A 16,702-nucleotide genomic window follows, 5' to 3' on the forward strand; every position below is an offset into this window, starting at 1 on the left:
ATGTTAAGTTGATATTCTTCAGATGAGTATGTACCATGATTTGAGTTGTTGATCCATTACTGTTTTACATTCCATATGAATATCTGTCGTAGTGTAGGATGTTTGGGACTATGCCTTAGTCCAGGAAATCGGTAATTGACCCTATGAATCGTGGTTGAGATTGCTTTCGCCACGTAGGACGTATCAGACGAACCCGAGCCGTATTAGAGTTGGCGGCAGTGGTTTGGCCACGCGGAGTGTTTGCGCACTCTATGTCGTTCAACTCAACGTGCGCTCGTGCTAGTCGAGTTCGTCAAATAACCCGATTGTCCGATGTATGTTAACCATGTATGGACGCTACTGCTTGAATCTAGGGTACCGAACTTACCAGTGAAATCCTAATAACCATGGTACCTGATCCGCTAAGACTCATGAGCCGGACATGGTGGTATGGGACACCGTGGTCGAGCTGTCAGCCTACGCTGGGGTGACGAGCCTCCCCGTAGTGACCAATGAGCAACTAAACTCGTGAGCCGATTATGGTGGTATGGGACACTATATTCGTGCTGTCGGCCTACATTGATTGGTGACGAGCCCTTTGTAGTGACCTCGAGCATACCTGGATACCGCAAGGAGGTGACGAGCCGATCTGTGGTAGTAAGGGCATGAAAGGCGTGCATTGATTGGTGACGAGCCCTTTGTTACGACCTCAAATATAAAATCGTATGAGATGTCTAGAATTGACGACCCTAGTATGGATCACTGTTTGGATGGTGACATGAGGAAGGTATCTTAGCTTCCCAATCCTGTTGTATGAATTGGACTAATAACAACTTGGTAATCATATCCATGCACCGCATTTGCATGTGCTTTGTAGATGTGGCGCATTTTGAGGCGATGTCATGCGTAACGTAAGATGAAGACGCTGAGGGTGTACGTGTGAGGGCACGCATCATACCGCATTCATACTTGCATTAATAAGAGTACTTAGGCTTTATTTAATTGTCCTGCTTTATCATTACTTTTTGATTGAACTGATAACATGTTAACCAGTGCCTTATTGTTCCACTGAGTTGATCACTCACTCCCACGTTTCTGGGGCGGTGTTACACACCCACCAGACTCTGTCTTAGGCCCTGATGTTGCAAATGTGGATGCGACGTCTGAGGCAGAGCGGGAGCTGGATGACGACGAGGCTGCCTTCTCCTTTATGCAGTTTTCAGACGGGTTCTAGCGAGCCTCGGTCTGATGCGCGGGATTCCTGGGATATTTTTGGGAACTGAAATGATGTAATTTGATACTTATAATTTTGTTAAATAACACTTTTGCACGATCTGGTTGTATATGTAATTCAGGGATTTACACTTGTACACATTTTACTATAAGTCTTCCGCTTGCTTTATTCACTTGTCCCTGAAGCATATCTGTGTTTTGGCTTAATCTATTCCATGTTTTATGCACTAATACAGTCAACATACATTCATCATTCAATATGTTGCATAAGTGATGTTTTGGAACTCGGGAGCTGAGTTATGCTCGACCCCCGAATTTCAGGGCGTTACAAGTTGGTATCAAAGCATGATCTGGATTAAACCGGACCTGGGTTACGGTCACACACCGCACGTTGTCGCCACTATAGTGTATTTGGGTGCGGGTCTATTATCGCTTTGTGTTTGTGCTCCGTAGTTTCTATCGGCGAAAGTTTCTTGAAAACCTTTGCCGAGATCGAGTCTGTACCCTTACCTGATCACACACAGCGACCCGAAACCTTTCCTAAACCCTCTATTAATGAGTGTAGACGGTCAATCTTCCCTTTTTTCCATCTTAAACCTTCCAGAAATCGCTGTTTGAATCAGATTTCTGTCAGAATGACCCGATAGGCCTCAAACTACGCAAGGGGCCATTTGGGGCATTTCCAGTGGGGCCCAGGGGGGGAACCACATGTTTTGGACCAAGGGGGACCAGGAGGGCCTCGCCAAATCGGCGAGGCATCACCAATATGTCCAGAGACCGGCGATGCCATCGCCGGTTCGGCGAGGGATCGCCTGTCAGCGGGCTTGGCGGGCCGGGCCGAAGCAGGCCGATCGTCCCTAGGTCTTGTGTGGCCCACCCCTCCACGGTTTTCATTTTAAAACCTCTCCTTTTATCTATTTCCTTCACAAAACCCACCCCCAAGCTTTCCTTTTCTTCCAAAACCTCTCCAAACTCTCTCAAATCTTTCCCAAATCTTCATCTTCCTTCCATTTTCGTGCAAACCCATCACCCCATTCTCAAATCTTCCATTCCATTGCTGATTTCTTCTTTTTCCCTTCTCATTTGAGCCCTTTCATTCCCTATTTGGCTAATAGTTGTGTGGAAGCTTCACCATCTTCCTATTTCTCTCTTTCTCTCATTTCTCATGGCCCTCTTCGAGATTGTGACGGCCATCTTTTCCATTTCTTCCCTTCTTTCCTTGATGGGGAAGAAGAGAGCGCCCGTGGATGAAGCCGGGCCGAGCCGCCCAACCCGTGCACGGAGGCCGAGAGGTGCCGCCGTTAGCACGTCCGCCACGCGTGAGTTCCAGACGAAGCGGGACCTCGATCCTCGAGCTCCTGTCAGTAGGACCTTGTTGGCGGAATTGTCGCATAGAGTCTATGAGAGGCGTAGAGTCCTTTTTGAAGCTCATGTTGACCCGCGGCTCTTTGGTGAGTTCTTCTTGTTGGAGCGCCTAGAAGGGGCTGGTTGGGGTCCCTTGTTCGAAGGCGAGTATCGCGCGAATGCTAGCACTGTTCGGGCCTTCTATGCCAACATTCTGGAGCCTTCGCTGGATCCTCTGCAGTTCAAGATTCCCTGTGGTAGCGGTCGAGTTGGAATTGTCAATGTTGCTTTGATATCCCGACTCTTGAAGGTGTCACTTGGGGAAGTGCATGCCAGCGAGAAGAATGTGGACAGTGTGCGCGAGAGGGATCGTCGCACCCGATCCTTGTGTGGTCGTCTGGTTGAATGGCAGCCGAATAGGAGTCTTCTGGCTTCTTTCATGATGGACGACTTCCGTTTGCTTCACCACATCTTTACGTTCAATGTGTATCCGAGGTGGAGCAACCGCAGCGAGTGTACGCGCCTGATGGTAGATTTTCTATATCAGGTGGGGCAGGATGCGAAGTTGTGTGTGCCGACGTACGTCCTGCGTCAGATTATTCTCATCGCTCGTTCGAGTAGGCGGACCGAGTCTCTTCCCTTTGGCCGCCTTATTTGCAAGATTGCACATGAGTTCGGCTATAGGCTTGGAGCTGAGAAGTCGGTCCCTGTTCGTCATATCAACTTGAGGACCCTTAAGCTGATGGAGGTTGGTTCTGGTCGGCTTGCCTCCGAGGGTGAGGCCGGGTCTGATAGTGGTGATGATGAGAGTTATGCTGAAGGCGGTGCGGAGTCTGGGGAAGAAGCAGAGTAAGGCGAGGAAGAGATTGAGGCACAGGATTCGAGTGATAGCTCTCCTCCTGTGGTGCCAGAGCAGGGTGCAGAGCAGATTGCCAGAGATGCCCGTCTTACACGGCTTGAAGAAGGGCAAGCTGCTTTACGCCAGGAGATGGTTGATCTTCGAGGCTTTGTTAAGCATAAGTTTAAGAAGATGTCCCGGACTTTGAAATCTATCCTGTGTTGCTTGCAGGATAAGGGTGCTCCGCCTCCATCTCCTGATTCCGACGAGTAACATCGTCGTGGCCGTCTTTACTTTGTTGTGTTTTTCTTTCTGTGTGTAGCCGTTGTTGGCTTGTAGTTGGAGTTGTTGTAGTGTGGTAGCTGTTAGTGGTTGTAGTTGTTGTGGTTGTTTGAAGTGTTAGATGTTGTTATTTTCATGCTTTCCTAGTCGTGATTCATGTATTGCTGCACTACTTGTATTACGACGATTTTAGTTAATGGAATGCATGTTGTTTATTTTTGGAGTTGTGCTGTGTTGTTGTTGTGTGGATGGATTATGTGACTTAGAATCTGACAGGTCGCATCCTTTGATTTAATGTAGGGATGCCTCCTAAGGGTTCGAAGACTTCGGCCCGTCTTTCTCTGATTGAGTCGCTTGCTGGGGTTCCTCCCTTGAGCGATAGCCAGTCAGATCCACAGGCGGGTCCATCTCGTGCTGGTGTTGGGTCGACACCAATGGCTCCTCCAGTCACACCCTCGGTTCCTGAGCCGAGCCATGCACCTTCTTCTGCTTCACCTGTTGATAGGTTTGAGTAGATGATGTTGTTGATGCAGCAGCTGCATATCAGCAGCAGCAGCAGCAGCAGGAGTTCCTCTCCTCCATGGCTGGCATCTTTGCTCAGTCAGTAGGGGCGACTCCACCTGTTTCACCTATGCCTCCATCTGGGAGTGCCAGTGCCAGTGTTAGTGTCAGCGGCACATTCGAGCGATTTCAGCGCTTATGACCTCCTACTTTTGCGGGTTCTCATAGACCCGAGGAGGCCGAGTATTGGATTGACCGCATCTCTAAGATGCTGAGGCCGTTGCACTGCTCTAAGGTCGAACAGGTTGAGCTTGCCACCTTCATGTTTGAGAAGGAGGCCAGTTTGTGGTGGGACAGTGTGCTTCGCACTGTCGAGGAGGACTTCGTGTGGTCGTGGCAGGCGTTTGAGGCACGCTTCCACAAGAAGTATTTCCGGTTACGCACCGACATGAGAAGGAGAGTGAGTTCCTTCGCCTCCGCCGGGGAGGGTTGTCGGTTACTGAGTATGAGAACCGGTTTAGAGTTGGGGCGGTATGTTCCTTTGATCTGGGCGATCAACCGATGAGGATGCGGCGTTTTTATGAGGGGCTGCGACCTGAGATCCGATCGAAGTTCTTTGTGCGCATTTCTTCATATGCGGAGCTAGTGAGCATGTCCTTGCGAGCGAAGCAGGACGAATAGAGCGTCCCGCATGCGAGCACCGATGCCTCCTAGGCCGCGACCGGATTTTCATGGTGCACCTTTCCTTGGCAAAAGGCCGCGTGTTGATTCTCCTCGTAGGCGTTCGGCGCCGCCCGCTCGGCAGATGAGAGCTGATCTCTGAGATGTTCTTATTGTGGGAAAGTGGGGCACTTGGACCGTTTCGCTTCTCCCGTATGCGAGCGGTGGTTTTACTCCACCGCAGAGGGTTAGCCGTCCGATGCCTCGTGATTTCTCCTCCTCCTCTTCGATCGGCGCCAGCTCATCCATCCTTCCTGCCATCCGGTTTCAGGCCACCTCGGCGGCCCATGGTTCCTCCGCCGAATCGTCGCAGCAGGCTCGTGTTCATGCGCTTTCAACTGAAGCTGACTTGGTGCCGAGGTCCTTTGAGGTGACAGCGCATATAGAAGGTATTCCCGTTTGTGCTAGTGGATACATGGTCCACTACTTCTCTTATTTCTTATGCGGCTAGGCGTTTGGGTTTGAGATCTGTTCCTATGCAGGAGTGACGCTTACTACCGCTACGGGGATGTCCTCTGCCGTGGGCAAGCGTTGTATGGATTGTTTGGTCGATCTGGGAAGTGGATCGATCCGTGTTGATTTGCTAGTCGCACCGCTTTATCACTACGATGTTATTATGGGTATGGATTGGCTCACGAGGATGCGAGCTGAGATTGATTGTGAAGCGAGATCAATGACGATCCATGGACCTGAGGGCGAGATTGTTACTTTCCCAGTTCAGGTCAGTTACCCTATTCGTATTGATTTTTATTCTTCTCTGTTGGAGAGTTCGGCCGAGTCGGCGTTGGTTAGTACGCCGGTAGTTCAGGAGTTTGAAGATGTGTTTGAGTCGATTCCTGGATTACCTCCTCAGCGTGAGATTGATTTTGCTATCGATCTTATGCCTGGTGTGGCGCCCATTTCTTTACCCACCTATCGGATGCCTCCGAGTGAAATGGAGGAGTTGAGGAAGCAGATAGATGGTTTGTTAGAATTGGATTTTATTCGGCCCAGTGTGTCTCCTTGGGGAGCACCTGTTTTGTTTGTGAAGAAGAAGGATGGTTCCTTGCGATTGTGTATTGATTATCGCAGGTTGAATTTGGTAACTGTGAAGAATAAGTACCCCTTGCCCAGGATTGATGATTTGTTTGATCAGTTGAAGGGGGCACGGTACTTCTCGAAGGTTGATCTGCAGTCAGGGTATCATCAGTTGCGCGTCAAGGATGGAGACGTGCAGAAGACCGCTTTCAGGACCAGCTTCGGTCATTATGAGTTCCTTGTGATGTCGTTCGGTCTGACGAACGCACCGGCCGTGTTCATGGATCTGATGAACAGGGTATTCCGGCCTTTTAACGGGCACGGAAACTCGATCAGGTCCACAAGCACTAGGATATGCCTGGGCCAACTATCCTGATCAGAGGGTGAAATTGGGTCAGAATCCAACGGTCCGAATGCTTAAAATCGTCGCGCAAGCGACACGACTCAGATTTCAATAAAAGCTTAATAAATTCCAACCGTTCTCACACTCTTCACTCCGAGCTCAACCAAATCGACCCAGAACATCAGATCGACTTGATTTTCGAGGTGAAGATCAAGCCCAACTCGGTGACCGCAACAGCCTAAGATCATCGCTATCGGACTTTCGACGCGCGGTCCAAGTCCGATCCAGATCTTCCAAAAATTCCCCAGAACAACTGGATTTAGCGATGGATCCCAGATTTCAGAGTAACGTAGCGCTCACTAATCTACACGTTTAGAGCCATGCAGATACAATTTAAAGTGATTGATGCGAATTTCACAAGCAATCGAGTAAAGCGCTAATTACCCCAAAACAACTACTTAAGGAAAGATTAGCACAGAAAATTCCAAGGTCGTTACAAAATCTCTATAATGTATCACATCAAATCAAGTCAAATACACACCATACCATAAGTACAAGCAACCCATCCCTCCTTTTTCCCAAGTCAACCCTCTCTCTCCTCACCCATCCCTTTTTAAAAAAAAAAAAAATCAAACACACCCATATCTCTCCATCCCCTTTCCTTACAACACCCATCCCATATCATCCCATCACTCCTCTCTCTCTCTCTCTCTCTCTCTCTCTCTCTCTCTCTCTCTCTCTCTCATTCTTTAGCAATTTCCCAAATCTCATGAGAGCTCCAACATCTAAGCTCCTCTCTCCCAAATACTAAGTGTGGCCCACATTCTCATCCCCCAGCTCAACCTTCTAATCACCATCAACCTTCATCAAAAGTGAAGGCAAGGAGTATACAAGTCCAAGGAGCTAAAGAAGGAATGATATAGGTGGGTGATCTACCGTTGATTTTAAGTTTAGGGCCCCACTTATTGTGGGATCCACATTGATGTATGTAATGTAGAAAGGGGCCCATAATTGCAAGGTCCCTCTATCTCACCATTTCTCCCTCTCTCTCTCTCTCTCTCTCTCTCTCTCTCTCTCTCTCTCTTGTTTAGATGGTGTGTGTGTGTGGCCTATCATGAAGTATGTAACCTAACCATGCCATCCACCTTTGTAGGACCCACTTGATGGATGTGTTGGATCCACACCGTCCAGCCCAATGTCAGGCCTAGACGGAAGGAAAAACACAAATATCAAACGATCCAAGCAAGTAGGCCACATCCATATCCAAACTGTTCAACATCAAACTGTTCAACATCCAGGAACATTGGACGTGGCCAGCCATGGAGTGTGTGTTCTGACAGTGGGGTTGACTAACAGTGAGGTGTGAACTAACTAGTGGGGTGGCTAACATTTAGGTGTGGACTGACTTTGGGGTCCGTGGGACCCACCCACGTCATCCAGTCATTGAGATGGGCCACACCGTGGAGCGTGTTGGGCATCCACCATCCCTCGACGGTGGGACCCACCCCACGTGTGGGGTTACCCATGACGCATGTGTATGTCCAGGCCATGGATGGCCTGGACGTGGTATATATTTAATATAATATATTATGTTATATTGTATTAATATATATATATATATATATATATATATATATATATATATATATGATATATTAAATATTATATTATTATATTATATATCTATACATGAGGGTGGGCCCCACATGGGACCCACCTACTGGCAAGCCTATTGGCTGGTGCACCGTATCAGCTATATATCTGCTGATTTAATGTCAGCAGCCCATGGAGGGTCTGACCGTGAGGCAGGTGTAATGATCCAGACCGTCCACTCTCGTGGACCCCACACTGATGTGTGTAGTGCTGACACTGTGACCTGCCCTGATGCATGCATGGGTTTATCCAGCCGTCCATCTGTTTGCCTTGTGCGACGTACCTAATGTATATGTTTCCACACCATCCATCAGTTGCTGGATGGTGGGGCCCACATTGATGGATGTACTTTATCCTGGCCGCCCACCTCCAACTACGTGGGGCCCACCTTGAAGACGTACTACCTCCAACACGTGAGACCCGACTTGAAGATGGGCTGCTTCCAGCACGTGTAGCCGCTACTGTGCTGGCTGGTGTACAGCAGCTATGTTGCTGCCGTATTGACGTCACTAAGCTCCATGGGACTCACCATTGATGTATTTATTCTATATCCACGCTGCCTATCAGGTGGACCACACTGCAAACAGCGGAGATTGAACGTATACCGTTGAAAGCATTCGGGGTCACTGGAGTTGTAGGTCTAAATGATATTTGTTTTTTTTCCCTCTCCAACCAGGTCCTTGTGACCGTATGGACAAATTGGATGGGAAATAAATGTTATGGTGGGTCTAACCTTGCTGTTTGTATTCTGTTTCCCCACTGTCCATATCTAGACAGTGCTAGTGAGGCCCTACCATGTTATATGTGTTTATCTGTGTCGTCCCAGATGTGAGAACCCACCTTGATGTATGTATTCTTCCATCCAAACCATCCATTCATGTGGGGCCCGCTGTGATGCACATGTGACACTCACTTGCCACGTGTGTGGAGTCCACCTTGAAGTATGTGTTTCATCTATACCATCCTTGGGACGATGGGACCCACCTTGAGGGTGTGTTGAATATCCGTTCCATCCACAGGACCGTGGACACCACCATGATGTATTTATTTCATCCACACCGTCCAGATTGTGTTGGACGGTGCTGGACAATGTTTGGATGGTGTTAGACATGTTTGGACGATGCAAATTTTCATAGACATGTTTGAATGGTGCTGATTTACTTGGGCAATGTTTGGGCGGTGCTGATCATCATTAGAGTGTCATGTGCCCCATAGAATGGTAGTGTACTGTGATACACATGTTACACGTATAACTATTGAAATGATTTATGGTGTGGTCCAAGCCCACTTAAGGCCCATTGGTGCGGCCCATCCATGAGACCCATCATGATGTATATTTGAGGCTCATGTGTAGGGCCCACTTGTGATGTATTGAGGTCCGTGTGTAGGGCCTGCCTATTGTATATTTGAAGCCCATGGGTTGTGGCCCATTGTGATGTATTTCAAGCCCATATGAAGAGGCCCATCTTGATGTACACGAGGCCCATTATGATATGTATTAGGCCCTTATCACGTGACCCATTTGATGCATACGAGACCCATGTGTAGGGCCCACATGTTATGTATTTGAAGCCCATATGCAGGGCCCACCTGTTGATATGTATGAGGCCCATTAGTGCAGCCCAATGTGATGTTTGTGTAGCCCATTGGTGCGGCCCATGGACACGCTCCAGATGATGTATATGAGGTCCATTGCGATATGTGATTACTCCATGGTGTATGTAATGATGATTATGGTGGGTCATGCCTTGGGAGCAATGATGGTTTAATGTCCACATTGATAGGCAATGATGGTTTGATGTCCACATTGTGACCTTCCCTTAGGCCCTTTATTAGGCTGAGTACCAATTCTGATTGTCAAGGCCGATTTCAATTGTTGAGGCCGATTCTGATTATTGATCGATTCCGATTGCCGATTACCGATTTCGATTATTGAGGTCGATTCTGATTATCGACGCCGACTCCGATTGTCGAGGCCCGATATCGAGGCCGATTGCCAAGGCCCATTGTGATGTATATATGGCCCATATTTTAGGCTCATTCTAATAAGCATTCGGCCTCGGCTTAATGCATTTGAGGCCTATGTAATGTATGTGAAGCCTATGTGATAAAGCTCATTGTGGCGCATTTGAGGGACAGGCGATGGAGTCCATTGTGATGTATGTTGAGCCCATGTGAAAGGCCCATCGTGATGTGTATTAAGCTCTTGAGTGAGGCCCATGGCATTATATATTTGGCCCTTGTGTCAGGCCATGGGTCCACTGTATGTTAGGCTCTATATGTGCCATTCCTTGAGGGGTAATATTGGTTAAACGCCCACATTGTCGAGGTCGATTGTCGATGACAATTATTGATACCGATTATGAGTATGTGATAGCATAGCATCATGATATATGCCCGTACGCATCATCTGTATATTTGTTATGAGATATGATTGACCATTACATATACCATGGTGCAGGTTGTTATGAGACTCCCTGATAGACGGAGATTATCTCACATGAGCGCACGATATGCGCAAGATTGATGCATGACTGAATTGTATGACTCATGCATCTTGAATTGTGTATTGTGATTATTATACGCTCTAGCGACATCAGGGTCATAGCCTCCACAAACATGTCGTTGATGGCTAGATGAGACATCGAAAATGTTTGGTTCGAGCATCTGGGCACTTTGGATGTTCATGGGTGAAAGTCCCTAAACCTCCAAGGTAAGGAGATGCCCCAACGTCGAGACCAAGTGGATACATGAGCACCCAAGTGCCGAATACCAGGAGGCTGCGTCTCCCAATGTGTCGTGGTTGGCTGGGAGGGGGTGTGGCCTTACCCGCCCGAGAGTAGGGGGCATAGCTAGGCTGAGTTTGGCCAGCTCGTGAATGGGTTAGCTATCGACGTGTCGTGTAGATATTAGCTGACTACTGGTTAGGCGGATAGTGAGGTCTCTTCCACTTGCATGGTCTCGCGCCAGTGGGCGGCGATTTGCATGTAAAGTGTACTAGACCTCGGTGATGATCCAAGAGATATACAGTACTGATTTGTGGAGCAAAAGTTGCATACTCATTCATTCATTCACTACTTACTCAGGCTGGTGGTGCGCAACTATTTGTTATGTGTATCTTCTCAATGGCCAGGATTTCGGTTGGGGCGCGCGACTAACCTGAGATCAGGAGTTTACCACATTGAGTCTGACTATCCAAATTTAGGTATGGGACTGGTTTGGATAGAAGTCCTTGTGGTGGACCCAGTAGCTTGCGATACTACGTACTATCATCCCGACTTCACACTCCAGCATGATCATTCTATTCGCACCGCATATTGCATTACAGTTATATCATATGACATTTTGGGTTACTGTGTTTTTGCATTTATATGGTCTAGATACGGTTAATGGTATTCGTGAACTCGTTAGGAATTATATATTGCATTGCATCCTCGGCATCTGATATTTGGCTGTTTATGACTCCTCATTTACGTAGCTGATCTGTATTGCATACTCTGATATTATTTGACTCATGGACTTATCAGTATTTCCGCTTACTCTGATATCGTATGATTCATGATCTTTCCAGTATTTATGATATTGTATGATTATGGCATTATATTGAATACTTGGCACTTACCTTGTGCACACACTTACACCACCCTCTAAGCTTTCTATAAGCTTATGCACGATGGATGCATGCAGGTGAAGTTAAGTTGCAACAACGTGGAGCTTAGAGCATGTAGCTGACTTCTGAAGCTTTGATTTTGATATATGTGTTTCCTTTTCAGTATTGTACTCAAATGATTATATTAGTGGATATATGGTGATGATGTTGTTCTTATAATTTGGGTCTACTTGTGGTTATGCTTCTTATGAGACAAATTCATATTAAAAATCCTCCTTGTAGGGTCCTAGGATCAGAATCTGGCGTATGAGCGCTGGGACCCGAGAATGGGGTACTACGGAGGCTGTCGACACCGGATTCGGTGATCGGAATTCCTATGAATCCAATTTCCCGGTTTGGGGCATGACACCTACCAACTACTATGGATGCAAATTCAGAATTTATAAACAAGCTCCAACCACGACGAATGTACAAGGGCCAGTTGTTCACGAATGGATGTATGAGAGGGTACAATGATGTGTCATTGTTAGGATCACCCAGTGAATTGTTCTGATCTAGCACACATTTACCTTGTACCCAAGTGTCACTTGAGCGAGATAATGGTAGCCCCACTTCTTTTCATGCGTTTCACCCTTTTACTCCACTATTTTTATCTTTTGCATTCCTTTCTTTGCAAAAGCGTGTCCAAAGAAGTTAGGGTGCCAATAACGTTTGAGAAAATCTTTGATACTTTGGCAGGCTATGATGGATGATACCCTTACCTGTAGAAATTGCATGTGGCATTAAAGTAATTCAAATTAAACTTTCCAATTTTCGGGTTCCAACTTAGATGTATTATGAAATTAAAACTTAATCATCCACATCTATTGGATAGTTAAAAATGGAAATATCCAATGGGCCTATTTCACAAAACAAGTGTCCAAAAATCAGAAATTAGTTTTGCACAACCAATTTAATTTTTGGATTGTAACTTAATGACAGTAGGTTTGTGATTTAGACAATTTAATTTGAGTTCATATGTGCAACATGTAAAATTTTTAAGTGGTTGTATGTCAAGTGCCACACCCTTCTAGAGTATCAATTAACCCCAACATTATTTACCCTTGTTTTGCTGGAATCTTGTGTGGTAGGCAAAGTACTGAATGTTTACCTCTAGTACTTCGTCAAACTCAAGAAAACTTCTTTTTATTCCGAAGTACTATCTCTGCATTAATTTGGAGGACCAAAAGATGCAAAAATTTAAGTTGATAATTGTCAAGGAGTTAAATACCTTGTGTAGTTTCAAAAAGAGCAAGATTTAAACAATTGGGTGATAATAGCTAAAGACTTGAACCACACTATTTTACAATTATATCACCCTAAATGGATACATCCTCATTATTTATAATCTTTGTTAATTAATTTAATAAAGAGGAACTCAAAAGTCGGACTTGAAATGAATCAGATGCAATTCTAAAAGCACAAGTGCCATCTTGGAATTTAAAATCACTAGAAGAGAATTCTAAAAGTCAAAATCATAAAATAAATAACAAATAGAGATGTGTTATATACCTTGTAAATTAGGGGACCTTCTTTACACTAGCCCTACTTTGCAAATAACAACTGATGCTACTAGCATAGCATTTGGCACAAAGCTAGAAAAATTACAAACAATTGTTATCACCAGAGTGCAGAAAAGGCCAAGAACATATGGAAGACTTCATAGTTTAACTACAAAGATGCAACTAATACACAAAGGAGAGAAAAGGCAAACCAGGCCCAGTTGGTGTAGTGATACAATAATAGGTACACCCTTATCATGGCTTTAGTTTTTAAGTTCAATTTTAGTTTTTATCACTTGAAAATCATACGAATACCACAATGGGGAAAAAAAAGGACAATGCGTAAAAAGCACCCATCACAACAAAAAATAAAATAAAATTAATTCCATCCATTTGGTATAAAATGATTCAGAAAATCATAATATTAGGGTGACTGCACTCACGGAAGGCTGCAGCAACACATCCCTACTCATTCTCCCACAGAAAAACCCTAATTGCAAATAACTATTAAGTTAAATTTCAGCATATAGGGAAGAAACAAAGCTCAGCTTTCAATTGAAATATATAGATCAATGCCATGAATTTAATCTGTGGAATTTTTTATTTTATTTTATTTTTTTTTGTTCAGGCAATTTCATAACTAGTATCAAAGTGAGCACAAAAGCAAAGTAGAGAAGATAAATGGTCCAGCACCAAAATTTAAAACTTATTTAGATATTATATGTTATTAATTCGCCTGCATTTTTCAACAAGGATTTACAGGATGACTTTGGGTTGGTGGAACATACATCCAAGGGGTGTAGCCTATCACATATGTAGCCACTCAAACCTCCACCACACGACCCTTGTCACTTGAGTTGGATCCTTCTCATAGCTCCATGAGCCCCTTTCTAGCCCATGAAATGAAGACAACCGGCCCCAGAGTCCAAAATATTACTTGCATTTAGAAAATAAGAAAAATGAAAATTTAGGATTCACAATAGTTCCAATCATAGATGAGCACATCTACTTCAATGTCATTGTTTGAAACTTGTAAACTTTTTAGATGTCACATAGGAGGTGTAACCCCATTTCACCAAACATGCCTTTAATGGAAGAAAAATGTTAGGGAAAAAGTATGGATACCTGCTCTAGGTCTGATGCTTCAAATCTTAATAACCCCATTTCATCGATAGCTGAAAGAAACTTTTAGACATTCTCCAGTGCTGCCCAGAAGAAACAAATGAACCACCTCAACTCTATCAATTTTTTTAAAAAAAATTGTAAATGAAAATTCATATATGCAAAAATAAATTCGAATCTGAAATGAGGATGACTTCATGAAGAGCAAATGCAAAGAACTCAACCTCGGATACAGAGCCAGGGCTGAGCTGGTTCAAAATGCTACATAAAACAGTCCCATCGATCAAGCATGCTCCGTTCTGCTTCTGAAGCTTCAAAAGAGCTAATTAAGTGAGGAAACATACACTTCAATTGTGTGCTCCATGTTGTGTAAATCACAGAGGTAAAATCTGAAGATATGGTTGAGGAAAGGCAATAGTGGATTGACAGGTATTGGTTGAAGCATTTCTTCAAATGACTAGAGGGCATATTTCTATATAAAATAAAAACTAAACACTTTAAATATAATAGGAGGTAGTATATGGTCATCATGCATATAATCAAAATCATAGCCCAAGTCTAGAACATCCCAACGTTTTAGAAGTAAAAACATAAACGAATAGATACTAGTGATGGATTGCACCTTAGTCCACCTCCTCGATCTTGGGCCCAACCCCGATGCCTCCTACTAATAGACCATCATCTTATTGAATTAGATGAGAAATGAAGCATCTCCTGATGAACAAAATGCAAGAAAAAATTGACCAGATTCCAAGTCTAATTGCAGAGAGAGAGAGAGAGAGAGAGAGAGAGAGAGAGAGATGGAGAGAAGAATCAAAGGAGCTTTTGCTTGGAGTTAGGGTTTTGAAAGGAAAAGGCGGTGAGTTTGGGCGATCCATTTGTAGAGAGAGAGAGTCGTCGGTTAGGGTTTTTTGGGTGTGGAGGAAATGAGAAAAATGATATGGGGGTTTTGTATGGGATAATTGGAATTCCGAGTCCGATTGCAGACAGAGAGAGAGAGAGAGAGAGAGATGGAGAGAAGAATTTAATAAGGGCTTTGAATGGGATGATTGAGAGAGAGAGAGGGAGGGAGAGAGGGTTTTGGGATGATTGAGAGGGAGAGAGAGGGAGGGAGTGGGATGGCCGAATATTGACTTGGGCACGCGGCTCTCTTTTGAGCGTGCGCCCAATTATTTTGGGCGTGGATTGGGTACCAACGTGGGGCCCACCACCATAATGTACATGGTTTATCCATTATGTCCATTCATTTTTATAAATACATTTAGGGAATGATCCCAAAAATGAGGTATATTGAAGCCCAAGTAGACCACACCACAGGAATCACGTATGATTTAATCTCTATTGTTTCCTATTGTGTGGTCCACTTAAGCCTTCAATATACCTCATTTTATGGGATGATGCCCTAAAATTATATTTCAAAACAGATGGACAGATTAGATGGAACACATAGATTGTGGTGGGCCTCAAAAAGTCCCTTACAGGACCATCAATTTTTAGTAGCGTAGCAACTGTTTTTGCTACGGATTTAATCCGTAGCATTATAGCTATGGTTTATATCCGTAGCTAAAAACCTGCATGGTCTGTAGCCTTTACTCATTTTTTAGTAGTGATTATTATATCGAATATCACATATGTATGCTATTTTGGATATTAAAGCTGGTTTAGTTAATAAAATTCAAGTCTTGTAAATATATTATAGAATTCTAATGCATTCTAAATACAAGCTTCCAAACGGAAGGTTTGGATTCCAGTCCATCCCTGCCACACATAATTAAGGATTCAGAATCACCTTAATTCTAATGTAATTGTGATTTGGATTCCAATCATTTCAAATACAAGCTCTTAAATAGCTCATGTTTTTCTCACATGAGCCATAATGTACAAACTTGTGGGGGCAAATGAAGTGTTTTAATAATTACATCGCAAGAGAACTTGGTGAATGGATTTTGGAGAAAAATAGGAGAAATAGATTATACTTTAATGCGGAAGGAAAATCTTGTTGCGCAGCACGCCAACAACGCAGTGAACCAAGATCTAATCTCTGGTCTCATCCACAAATGATAAACAGAAAGAAATATAATCTAGAAGTAGAATCAAAGCATGAAAAACAAACCACAAGACAAGATATATATGGAAAAATCCCAAACAAGGGTAAAAAACCACGGGTGCAAAACTTCCACTATGAAGAAAACGAGATTCTAAGTAAAATACTAACCTTTTTCCTTGGATGTATAGAGAAAATCCTTTGGCCACACTTTACAATAACTCTCATAACCTTAGAAAAGCCATAGGGACCCCTATTTATAGTTTAGGCAACTTCCCTTTTGCACATCTGCGAAAACCAACTCAAAAATCCGCAGTCCATGCAAAATCCGGAAGCGAATTTGCGTAACCTCGACTGGTCAAGCGGACCCTCGACTGGTTGAGTAAGGGCCTAGACCGGTCGAGCACCTCGGACTCAGAAAACCATACCTCGCTCGACTTTGAGTCAAGCCAGCCCTCGACTGTTCGAGTGGGCC

At 44.5% G+C, this 16,702-nt stretch overlaps 1 long non-coding RNA gene across 1 annotated transcript; it reads right to left on the minus strand.

Moving 5' to 3' along the window:
- Positions 1-13,776: 13,776 nt before the first annotated feature.
- On the minus strand, positions 13,777-15,218 carry LOC131229352 (uncharacterized). The gene is made up of 3 exons (XR_009163269.1): positions 14,806-15,218; positions 14,187-14,266; positions 13,777-13,951 (listed from the first exon to the last, which is right to left on the minus strand). It is a non-coding gene; the product is annotated as an uncharacterized LOC131229352 (long non-coding RNA).
- Between the last annotated feature and the right edge of the window lie 1,484 nt (positions 15,219-16,702).

Source organism: Magnolia sinica, chromosome 16, assembly GCF_029962835.1.
Source record: "Magnolia sinica isolate HGM2019 chromosome 16, MsV1, whole genome shotgun sequence".
Lineage (NCBI taxonomy): Eukaryota > Viridiplantae > Streptophyta > Magnoliopsida > Magnoliales > Magnoliaceae > Magnolia > Magnolia sinica.